The sequence below is a fragment of the Electrophorus electricus genome, chromosome 1 (assembly GCF_041902795.1).
Source record: "Electrophorus electricus isolate QZ-2024a chromosome 1, ASM4190279v1, whole genome shotgun sequence".
Classification (NCBI taxonomy): domain Eukaryota; kingdom Metazoa; phylum Chordata; class Actinopteri; order Gymnotiformes; family Gymnotidae; genus Electrophorus; species Electrophorus electricus.
This window is the reverse complement of record NC_137497.1, coordinates 16,088,639-16,100,601: the sequence shown is the minus strand read 5'-3', so window position 1 is coordinate 16,100,601 and position 11,963 is coordinate 16,088,639.

Here is an 11,963-nt window from a genome sequence, read left to right as displayed (position 1 = left end):
ATGTAAATGTAGTCAGTGATGGTGCAGTAATTATGCTGTGTGTTAATATGTAAATGTAGTCAGTGATGGTGCAGTAATTATACTGTGTGTTAATATGTAAATGTAGTCAGTGATGGTATAGTAATTATGCTGTGTGATAATATGTAAATGTAGTCAGTGATGGTGCAGTAATTATGCTGTGTGTTAATATGTAAATGTAGTCAGTGATGGTGCAGTAATTATGCTGTGTGTTAATATGTAAATGTAGTCAGTGATGGTATAGTAATTATGCTGTGTGTTAATATGTAAATGTAGTCAGTGATGGTGCAGTAATTATGCTGTGTGTTAATATGACAGACTGGAGCTTCAGCAGTGATCATAGTTATGACGGAGCACAGGTGGTGATCAGGGTGGTGGTGGTTGTTGTTGTTGTGTACACCCCCCCCCTTTGTGTGGCTCATTCTCTCCACTGGTTCATTCACTTTGAACGCTGAGTATGTTTCTATTCTACATTTACAACAATATCTCTCTACAAGATCCAGATTTGTTTTAGTTTGATTTCTAAACAGTTCTCCATCACTGTAATAGTTACTTCCTGATGCTGAGCTCACTAGAGGACACAGACACAAATCTGTAGAAGTGGTTACTATGGTAACTGCTGAAACATTATGCATACCTACTTGTTAAGATCTTGTGCAGTGATGCTGTTGTGATCTTTCTGTCAGGAACTGGAGCTGAACTGCCCCAATCCCACAATCATTCTAGATCCCGTCACCGTGACCAATCTCGTGCATACACATATAATTATAACTCTGTATGTTTAAATACACACACACACACACACACACACACTATGAGATCCTGTGATGTAATTTAATGCAACTGTAAATACTTTTGTCAAGTCATGGAAAAACAGGCAATCTGTAACATCTTTTAAATAGTTTAAATAGTTTAGTTGCCATTTGTCAACATGTTTTATTTAAGAGTTCCCCTTATTGTTCAGGTTATTGTAACGGTGAGTGATAATGAGGCGGTTGCATGTGCGTAGGAGAGCGAAATTTATTAGGGGCAAATCCAGAGTCGTAGTGAGAGTAGTCCAGGGTCATAGAATGCATAACAAAAACAAGAGCTATCTGCCATTCATACAAAGGCAAGGAAGCTGGTGGGCTATTTTAGTTTTATTTAAGTTAATTAACTATTTAAGTTCATAAAATTATTTTCACATTTGTTTACACATTGTGTTATATTGCTACATATGTAACGTTTAGGTTTTTATCGTTAAAGGGGAAGCTGGACCTTGTTCAAGAGCATATGGGAAAACCAAAAAAGAAACTGATTCAGGAGGTTGAAACAAGGTGGTACAGCAGCTTTCAAATGCTGGAGCGATTAGTAGAACTCAGGGAGCCTGTAAGCACTGGCAGGCTTACAAACTGCTATTCCTGCGCTGACCTCTGATGAGTAAAATAATGTTTGTGAGCTCCTGTCTATACTGTCTCCTTTTCACAAGGCCACTGTGGTGCTCTCAGAGGAGAAAAAGGTATCTGGCTGCAAAGTGGTGCTATTATTGAAAATGGTGGAAAAGATGCTCCAGGAAGAGGCAGCAAAGGCAACGGTCCCAGTAGCTAGTGAACTAGGAGAGACCTCATCAGGCTCATTAGGGAAAAGCTCCACACAGCATGAGCATTATATCGCTGGGACCGCTGCTAGACCCAAGATACAAATCACTTGGATCCTTTATCCAAAAAAGGCAGATGAAGGAATAAAACAACTCACCTTTGAATCTGCCAATGTAATAGGGTCTAGACAGTCACATTCAACCCCAGCTGCAGCTTCAACATCACAGGATGCTGTAGCTGAAATACCTGGTTAGTATTTTTGCATTGGTTTAAAGTCAATTTCAGAGTTATGATCTCATTCATATTATCTGGTTTTGCTTCTCAGGAAACAAACTGTGGTGTCATTTTGATGCCACGTTCATGGAGGCCAGAAGAACTCACAATGTCACTGCTGATGCCACAGTTGAAGTGCAGACCTGGCAGAACCGAACATCAGCAGAACACAGGATCCCCTCCAGTACTGGGAGAGGCAGAGGTGCATATATCCAAATCTCCACAGGCTTGCTGTGAGATACTTGTGCACCCCTGCTTTCTCAGTACCATGTGAAAGTGTTTCCTCCAAACCATTGAGGTTATTTCCAGAACGAGAAACCAACTGAGTCCAAGCACAGTGGAAAAAATATTATTTCTTAATAAAAGTGAATGAAGTCACCACAGAATTCGTAAGCATAACCATTGTCCCATCTTTGGAAAAACACTGCAACAGTCTTAAAAACATCTCAACATAAATATCTCATGTCCTATTTGGTTTATTTAAACATTGACTAAAATCAACCTGTTTTTTGACACTAGTAGACCTCCAAAACCATCACCTACACATCAAAAACGGATTAGATGAATGAATGAACTGCACAAAATCATATTAAGTTGTTTTTATTTCTATTGTTGGCAGTGCCTATTCCCATGCTGACACTGGTGCAAAACAGCCAAGAGATCCATCACAAATAGTTGAAATGACAATAAAGGTTTAGCCAGCAGGGGGGTTTGTGTGCACATGAAGCCTTGAGATATAAACCTTTTTTTGAACCAATTGGATGGAAAGCTTGAAGGATTCATCTGGCCATCACTACAAAAACAAACAAAATTTTCAAAAAAAGAGACTTTAGTATTTACAAGTTACAAGTTCAATAAAAGAAATCCAGCAATCATAAATTCTCCAAAATAAGTCAACATCAAAACTCCACTCTTGAAATTTCCATTGGAAACTAATACAAGGAAAAACAGGAAATTGGGTGATGTCACCTCCTGTCTTTAAGCAGGACAATTCCCCATAAAGCTCCCCTTCAAAGACAACATGGAAGACTCTCCACAAAAAAAATCAAAAGTAAGTTTTTTTTTTTAATAGACTTGTTTTACCTACTTAGTTAAAATATACAGAAATATACAGTCCATATGAACACACTGTGGTGGAGGGTAACTATCACAAGACATTACACTCATACTGTATACATCTGCACCTGTATCACTCCACCACACAGAAAACAGAATGAAAAATCTTTCCCAGTTTCCAAAGATTTCCAACTTTAATGTGTAGATTTGTACAGAGACTTCAACACAGCGAGTTATGATTCCACAGCATGTATAACTTGTAGAACAGTGTGTATCAGAAATCAGAAATCAACTGCAGCTCAACAGTCCTTTAGCATCATTTATTGTGAGGTTTTTTGGGAAATTTGTGAGGTTTTTTAAAAAATTTGTGCTCCGGGGGTTCCGTATCTTGGAAGCTAAGCCCATTTCTAATCCAGGACTAGTGTCTGAAATTTTGTCTGCATGTACACTACCAGCTTGGCTGGCTATCGTAACGGTCAAGGGTCATGACTCAACCTCTGAGTCTGACACGGCCACTGGCAATGCTTCAGCAGATGAGATCCCACGTTGGGCAGCTGTTAATGCCCCCTCATGCCCATACGCTATATCCTCGATGTGTGAAGCTATCGCCATGTTTTCTCATTGCTTTGTGCCGAATAATATCAATCTGCGTTTCTTACAAACTCAGGGTACACAACAAGACTGCTCTCACTGGGTTGATTAGGTGTCACCCTTCCTAAATCTATTTTGCCATTTCTTGTGCGCCATTTTCATGGGATTTCACATATTGCACAAAGGGGGAGTGACGGCTAGCATTCAAAAACAGTTTTGTATCCCTGCAAAACGTCTCACTGTAAAACTCCTCCTAGATTGCTGTTTAACCTGTACCAGAAGCAACCAGGGTAAAACACAAGCCAAATATGATGGCTTACTGGCTCAAGAATATTCCTTTCAGTGTCTACAGATAGACTTTATGCACATTCCACCTTGTGGTCAGTTGAAGTACGTGCTAGTGATTGTAGACAGGTTTTCCAAGTGCACTGAGGCGTTTCCTTTTCTAAGGAAGACTTTCAACAGGCCTGTCATCCCACTGGAACTTACGCTAACTTCATTTAGATTTAAAAAAATGATCAAAATGATTCCTCTTTCATTTAAATCATCACATCCGTGTTCAGGGAATTCTTGCATCCTTATGGGACTCCCAGGAAGTTCAAGAAACACATGTAAGAACCCTGCTGTTCATACTGCCTTGTGTAACCCTAGTCAGATGTTTCTATCAACAAGAAAACAAAACAAAAAGAACAAAAAAACTCCCCAAAACTGTGCAAACCATCCTAAAACAATAAAACTGTTCTAGGTACAGCTGCAATGTAGCGATTCCTGAAATTTTTTTTCATCAAAAGTATTTTCATCTCGATCACTTCCACTCCTTGGTCCTCTGTGTTTCTTCGCACCTATAAGGCTTGTCTTGTACATATTTGTTTGTTGGTGGAGTTGTTTGTGTTAACATCACTTGTTTACACTCACCTGCTGTCAGAGGGTATATGTATTTTTTCTGTCATTTAGACATCTGATAAAGTGAAAAAGGAATTAATCTACAAAACCAGACTGAGTCGATCTACTAACAGGTGGTAGTGTTATAACACTGACAGTGGTAGAAAAGAAAAAAAAATTTCAAGCAGAATTTATTTTTCATGTTATATTCTATATTAAATAAAAAAATAAATTTACTTCAGATCTCAAGGCAGAGCTGTCTACTGTATGGCAAATAGTAAATTGTTAATACATAGATTTAATTAAGTATTTAATGCAGATCATTTGCATTGGCTGAATGAACCTTTCACTCTTCGGTCATGTCTATCTGCCTAACTATCAGGTGTGTGTGTGTGTGTGTGTGTATGTGTGTTTTTTCTCTCTGTCTCTCTCACACACACACACACACACTCTCTCTCACACATTCTCTCTCTCTCTCTCTATCTGTCTCTCTCAATGTCACATTCTCTCACTCTCACTCTTGCATGCTGGCCTTTGGTAACACTGCCCTCCACCACCTGCACCTCCCGTTCTCCACCTGTACCTTGTGGCCTCTGCCCCCTGCCCTTCCACCCCACCTGGCTGACTGAGAGAGTACTTGGCCATTCCAGCCAATCCAAGCATCAGGGTCAGCTGTTACAGAGGACAGACGAGTGTCACACAGTACACTGATCTAAGCCCTCTATTCACCCCTACACTGTTCTAAGCCCTCTATTCACCCCTACACTGATCTAAGCCCTCTATTCACCCCTACACTGATCTAAGCCCTCTATTCACCCCTACACCGATCTAAGCCCTCTATTCACCCCTACACTGATCTAAGCCCTCTATTCACCCCTACACTGATCTAAGCCCTCTATTCACCCCTACACTGAGCTAAGCCCTCTATTCACCCCTACACTGAGCTAAGCCCTCTATTCACCCCTACACTGATCTAAGCCCTCTATTCACCCCTACACTGATTTAAGACCTCTATTCACCCCTACACTGATCTAAGCCCTCTATTCACCAGTACACTGTAATGATACATTGCAAACTGCCCTGACTGCCCCTGTCTCAAATGCAGAGCTCCAGTGTAAGATCTGTCATCAACTCCACTAGTCAGCAGTCTGGCAGGAATGATCCACAAAGCATCAGCTATTATGGATCTCTGTATGGACCTCCATTCTAGGATGAGGACCATGGCAAGACTTTAAGGCCCATGCAGTCAAGAGTTTGCCAGTCTAAGACCACATCTTGTTTTATTAATGGACTAAACAAGGTGCAGTTTGTTTGAGTCGAAACATCTGGTTTATGAAGCTCATGTGATACACCCATCATCTTTAACCCAAACTGGATCAACTGCACCAGTCGTTGATGCTATGGTGGCATTCACAACAAAAACAAAGAAGGATATACGACTGGAGCGGCTCAAAGTGGTGTGTGTTTTACTGCTTGCGGTGAGCTAGAAGAGTGGTGGATGTTGTGTCATAAGTATCTGGCGAAAAGCCTTTATACAAGAGTATGTGTCCCTGAACTATTTCCCTAAGGAGAGAGAGCATGAGGGGAAAACAAGAAAGAAAAGAGCCTGAGATTTGGAGAAACATGTTTACCCTCAGCACATCTTTGTCTGGCTTCCATGAACAAAGTTGAAGCTCTCAGATGAATACAATCTTCTGAAAGGCACAAACAGGGATTGAAACTGTGGGCTTTGGTTTACAAAACTAACACCTTGCCACTTGGCCATCATGCCTTAGAAGCAAGTCATGAACTGGTCTTTAACAATGCATGAGCTTGCACCTTAAGTCTGACAGTAGAAAAGCCTTGAAAAGGTTGGAAGTTACTAAAATATTGACAGCCTTCTGACTCATGAGTAACTGTCATTGGAAGCTGATCGTGCACTATCGATAGCATCAGCGTAAAGCACAGCTGCATACGCTTCCAAAATGAACCCCTTCTAGAGGGGATATATCTAAATTCTAAGGCACATGCAGCTGTTCTAAAGATCAGTCAACTAGGCTGGAGGTGCTGAGTATGGAACCAAGGACCTCTGACATGCAAAGCATGCACTCTAGCACTGAGCTACACTCCCGCCACTCTCAAACTTTGAGGTAATAACGCTAAAAAGAATATCTGCAACTGTTTGTCAGCTAATCTGCAGGAGTCAAATGTGTAGCAGAAACGTTGTGTTGGGTGCCTGAGGACTGTTCAATTTCTCAATCAACATTTTGGTGTAGTCAACCAGGATCATGTCCATGTCACCTCAAAGAGAAACACCTGGGTTACCTCTGGCACATGGGGTGGTAAATAGTCTACCATAAATTACCTCAAATGGTGACAATTTGGTGGTGGCACTGGGCATCATTCTGATCTCACAACACTGCTGACCACCTTGTGCTCAGATTCAGAGGTTGTGTCATGACCCTTGACCTTTACGATAGCCAGCCGAGCTGGTAGTGTACATGCAGACAAAAGTGCAGAGACTAGTCCTGGATTAGATATGAGTTTACCGTCTGAGCTGCGGAACCTCCTGGAGTGCCAAATCTTACCCAAGTCATGAACAACCCCAAACGCATAACAGGAGTCAGTGTATATGGTGACAAACTGATCCTGGAATAGATGGCAGGCCCTGGTCAATGCCATTAGTTCAGCTGCTTGAGAAGACCTGTAAAGGAGAGAGTGAGCCTCCCAAGAGGTTAGGCAGAAATCAGACAGAATAACCACAGACAAATTCAAAGTCAGACGGTTTAAAACATGAGCCATCTACAAAAATGTGATAGTTGCCCTCCAGCAGCGTGCTAGAAAGTTCAGAACGCATGCTAGAGGACTCATGGATAACCTCCATGCAGTCATGGGGCACAGCAGAATGATTTAGCGATGTCAAAAATGATTGGAACAGACTAGCAGGTGAGCGCAGGGTCATGTGTGATTTAATGGTTAAGTTCCGAGTGGCACAGAGGATGGCCTCAAGGCCTGAACGTTGCTGTGCTGTCATGTGCTGTGTTTGAATGTTATTCAGAATAGTAATAACTTGATGTGAAGTGTGAAGAACCATTGGATGAGACAGTGCCAATTTCTCTACATCAGTGACCAGCAGGGCAGAGGCAGCCACGGCGCGTAAGCAGGCTGGCATGCCTTGAACGACCGAATCAAAAGGTTTGGAAAGGTAGGCCACAGGGCGATAACTGCCACCGTGCTCCTGGGCCAGGACGCCCATGGCTGTGGAGCCATTTTCATAAACGTAAAGGTGGAAGGTCAGATTATAGTTTGGTAGGCCAAGTGCTAGAGCAGAACACAAGGCCAATTTCAGAGTCTTGAATGAGTGATACATGGGTTGAGTCCAGACCAATGTATCAGTACAGTTTTTTTCCACAGCCGTTCCTGAGGACTTTATCATGAAACTCAACATGGGTTGTTTTGTGTTGGGCGGAGGGATGTCACGTATGATTCCCCACGCTCATTAGAGAAAGGTACTGTAAATATTTGAGATTAAATATTGTTCTTATAATTTTGTTTCTGGAGTTTAAGTTTAATGTTTATCTTGCCAGGAAAGTTTGTTTATTTTAACTAAGTAGGTAAAACAAAGTAGATCAAGAGAAAAACTAACTTACCTGTGATTATTTTTGTGGAGAAGCTTCCACGTTGTTTTGGAGTGAAAAGAAACTGTAGCCTGTGTTGAAGGGGACTTTTATGGGGAATTTTCCTTCCCAAAGAAAGGAAGTGATGTCACATAATTTCCTGTGGTGATGTTTCCTTATATATGTTTCTAAGGGAAAATTCACTAGAGTTGTGTTTTGAAGTTGATTGATGTTGGAGAATTTATGATTGCTGGATTTTTTCCCCTTGAACTTGTAAATACTTGTAAATACTGCATTTTCCTTTTTTTGAATATTTTTGTTTGTTTTTTATTGGATATGGCTTTTTGTTTGCACTGGACTACTGAGAGCCCATAAATACCTTTTCTTTTGTATCCACTAGGAGTGTATCCGTGTGTCTTTACTAGTGGACCATTGCAATGATATTTCCATATGTGCAGGATTAAAATACTCTACAAATAAATGCTCTTAAAATAGTCCATAAATAAATATTCTTAAATACTCCACAAATAAGTACTCTTTAAATACTGTACAAACAAATAATCTTAAAATACTCCACAAATAAATGAGTCCAGTCTATGTTTGAAGAAAGCAAGAGTTAGTTGGTCCCTGCATCTGGGAGACAGGTCAGAGAAGAAGGAATGGACAGGGCATGAAGCATTTAAGGCTAACACTTTATAATAACGATAGTTTATAGAGCATTTATATGCTTGTGATTCATAATGAACTAATCATGAACTAATGAGTTAGTGTTATTCATCATGAATTAATATATTAGTGATCATTTATAAGATGTATCTAAGCTCTCACTTCATAATTATCTGATCATGAACAGATCAGGAAGTCAGATGTTATGCTTAATTGGGTTTTTAAGCGTTATTCTTTATTAGATAATGAATTGTGCCATTGCATACATGCAGGAACAATGGAACTGCATTTAGTTAAAGTAAATGTTCAGAATGTTGTTAGGTTACTGTGTGTAGGGTTTGGAGTTGGGGCTCCAGGGGCTTTAGGTGGCAGGTCGTTTTTCCTAGAATAACAAGTGGACCAGTGGAGTGGAGCTTCAGGTGCAACCTGCTTAACCTCCATCCTTTAAGAGGCCTGGAAGACAAGCATCACGACTCCTTGTTGTAGCCCTGCAGGTGGTGAAGTTTCTCTGGTTGTCTGAACACCAGAGTCCCTCATTGTCTTCATACGCCGACTGAAGATGCACTTACCTGAACATTAGTTTTGCACTTATTAAATCTTATTAAAAAATAAAAAAGTTTTAATTGCATTTATGAAATATGCTATTGTGTTATGCACAACAAAGTCACTCTGGATAAGAGAGTCTGCTAAACACCTTAAATGTTAATGTAAATATGTATGTTACAATTTCAGAATTAATGGTGACCAATTCAGGAATTCAGAGGATATGCACCATTAGTTAATATATTATTAAAATGACAGCTTTATTAATCCTGGCTCCTAAGAGTCTTTGTGAATCTGTTAAAATAATTAAAAAGTGTAGTCATACAAATTATTTGTTAAACAGTAACAAACAGCAGCTGTAGTTTCTAAATTACTTGTCATATAGAAATTATCTGTAGCATTTTACAGCTGCTAAGGTGAAAACTATTCAATATACACGAATATCTATAAATGTCTGTAGGCCATTTATAAACGACACACTTTCAAATAAACTTATCATTTGAAGTTGTCTTTTAAGAAATGTATAAATTACTTGGTAATATTTTATAAAACACACATTAAAAAAAAGACTTGATGTCTTCAGACTAATGTGCTTGTTAATAAATATGCATAGTAGGAGTTCTTATTCATGGAGTTTTCCAAGATCATGAATGAATCGTCCTAGAGGACCATTATTGTGTTTTTTTGCTAGCCGTTCATACATTTCTATTACTGTCCAGTGATCCTTTACCAGCTCCTCTCTCCGGTTACCTCTAAGCCTCCAAACAGTTTCCTTGTATATTCTCCAGGCCCTCCTTATATTCTGCGTGTGAGCCCCTGTAGGAGCATCCATGTATGATATACTGTGGTTAACTGTGTAATGTCTGTAGCCAAGCTGAGACAGAGCCTGCCGGTAGACACGCCACTCACCACTGAGGATTGTGGATCGCCTCCTTACATGCTGAATGATAAGTGGCACTAGTTCCCTTCTGGACCTTCTCTGAACTAGGTGAAGAACTGGCTGTCTTTGTTTAGTGTGGACAGCATTTTCACCCAGCATCCCAGAGACCCACTGCCTCCTCTACAACGCCCGGCCATCCGCCCTCTTCCATACCGTGTAACATAAAAAGTAAAGCATTATTACATTAATTAAGAACTATTAACAAGATGAAAAAATTACAGATATGAAGCATGAAGACTTGTATGTCCATTATACATTATTAAGACTATACAAAATTCTATACCCACATAAAAGATGCACCTGCATTTCTTCTATGCCTGAAGTTACTCTCATCTATGACAGTGAACTGTCTGCATCCTCCTTTCCTTCTTCTGAGTTCTTCCATCGCCACCACACAAGCCTCTCTCACTTTCTTAGACAATTTTGACAAGAAACTTGAGAAAACCTGAAGGGACATAATGGTGCTAAATTGATTAAATAACTGAATAAATGGATTTAACACTTAGTAAGATATTGAATGTACTCAGTAAAATTGTAAAGTTTATTTGTTAATTAAGTTAATTTGGTCATGTGAACTGCTCTGGTTATTTTGCTTCTTTTAATCAAACAATTTACTTGATTTGAATAAAACCAATTAACCTGCTTGTTACACATGGATGTTTGCGGTTGCACCATTAAAGTATTTCCACACTGCAGAAAGTATCTAGATGTGCTGAACAAAAATCTGTTTGATTACAGGTCAAATGGCCACTCAGTCCACACTTGTTGTATAAAGTAAGACATATAAGCCTGCGTGTGTTAGCTGCTCCCACCTATACGTTGTAAATTAAAGTTACACTAAAACATCTAAGTAAGCTCGTTAGCCTACCATTCACATCAGTCCCAGCAGTTGCTGTTGTGTAGTTTCATTTTATGATGACAAAGATCGCGTTTAATCTCTTTGTAGTACTTTCTTATTTTGCAGCCACTTTATACATTTTAAATGTTTCCTTTTTTATTTTTTGCCCTCCATCAACTTCCTCAATTTCTTCGGCATTTTGGTCCAATTAAAACCGGATGTGTCCCCTTTACATTTGTTATAGTGGAATTTATGGCATTCCAGATTCTCATCGAGTGTACAAGATTTTAAACTTAACAATGCAATGAGTAATACATCCAAATATTTTTATATATTGTGTATGCGTATATTCAGCAGACACATTCATATTTTCTGGACAAACAGCTCTTTGTGAATTTCATATAAACCATCAACAGTAAAGGTGGAGCGTTCGTGGACGTTGGAGTTCATTCAGGTCTGCGCCTCTAATGAGGAGACGCCGGTACAGGTGTGTTTGGAGTCGGATGACAGTAGAGATCAGCACAGCACCTGACGCTCGTCCTCACAGTACACAAAGAAGAAGAGAGTTCACAGTTCAGAGAGAAAACCAGGGCAAAAATCATCAAAAAACAAAACAAAACAGCCAAGACACTGGAGAGAAATACAGATGGAGAGGCTGGAACAGATCAATGCTGTACTGTACTGTAGCTACAGTGCAGCTAAACTAGCGTTAGCTAGAAATCAACATTAGCAGATGTGTTTTCAGTAGTTTTCTTGAATACTAGCATTAGTGGGTTATGCTTGAACAACGCCATGGTAGTTCACCGTCTTTATGACCTTTAGTACATTTTATTCAGTATGAGTGGAATCTGAACACATCCGCTTTGTTAGATTACTCTGAAAGAAAGCTGTCGTACGTTAGCCAACTAGCTAGGAAACTAGCGCGACTGGTAAAGGTGCCGAACACCAGCTGACTGTCTCCGGATTACAGTGGAGATCAGCAC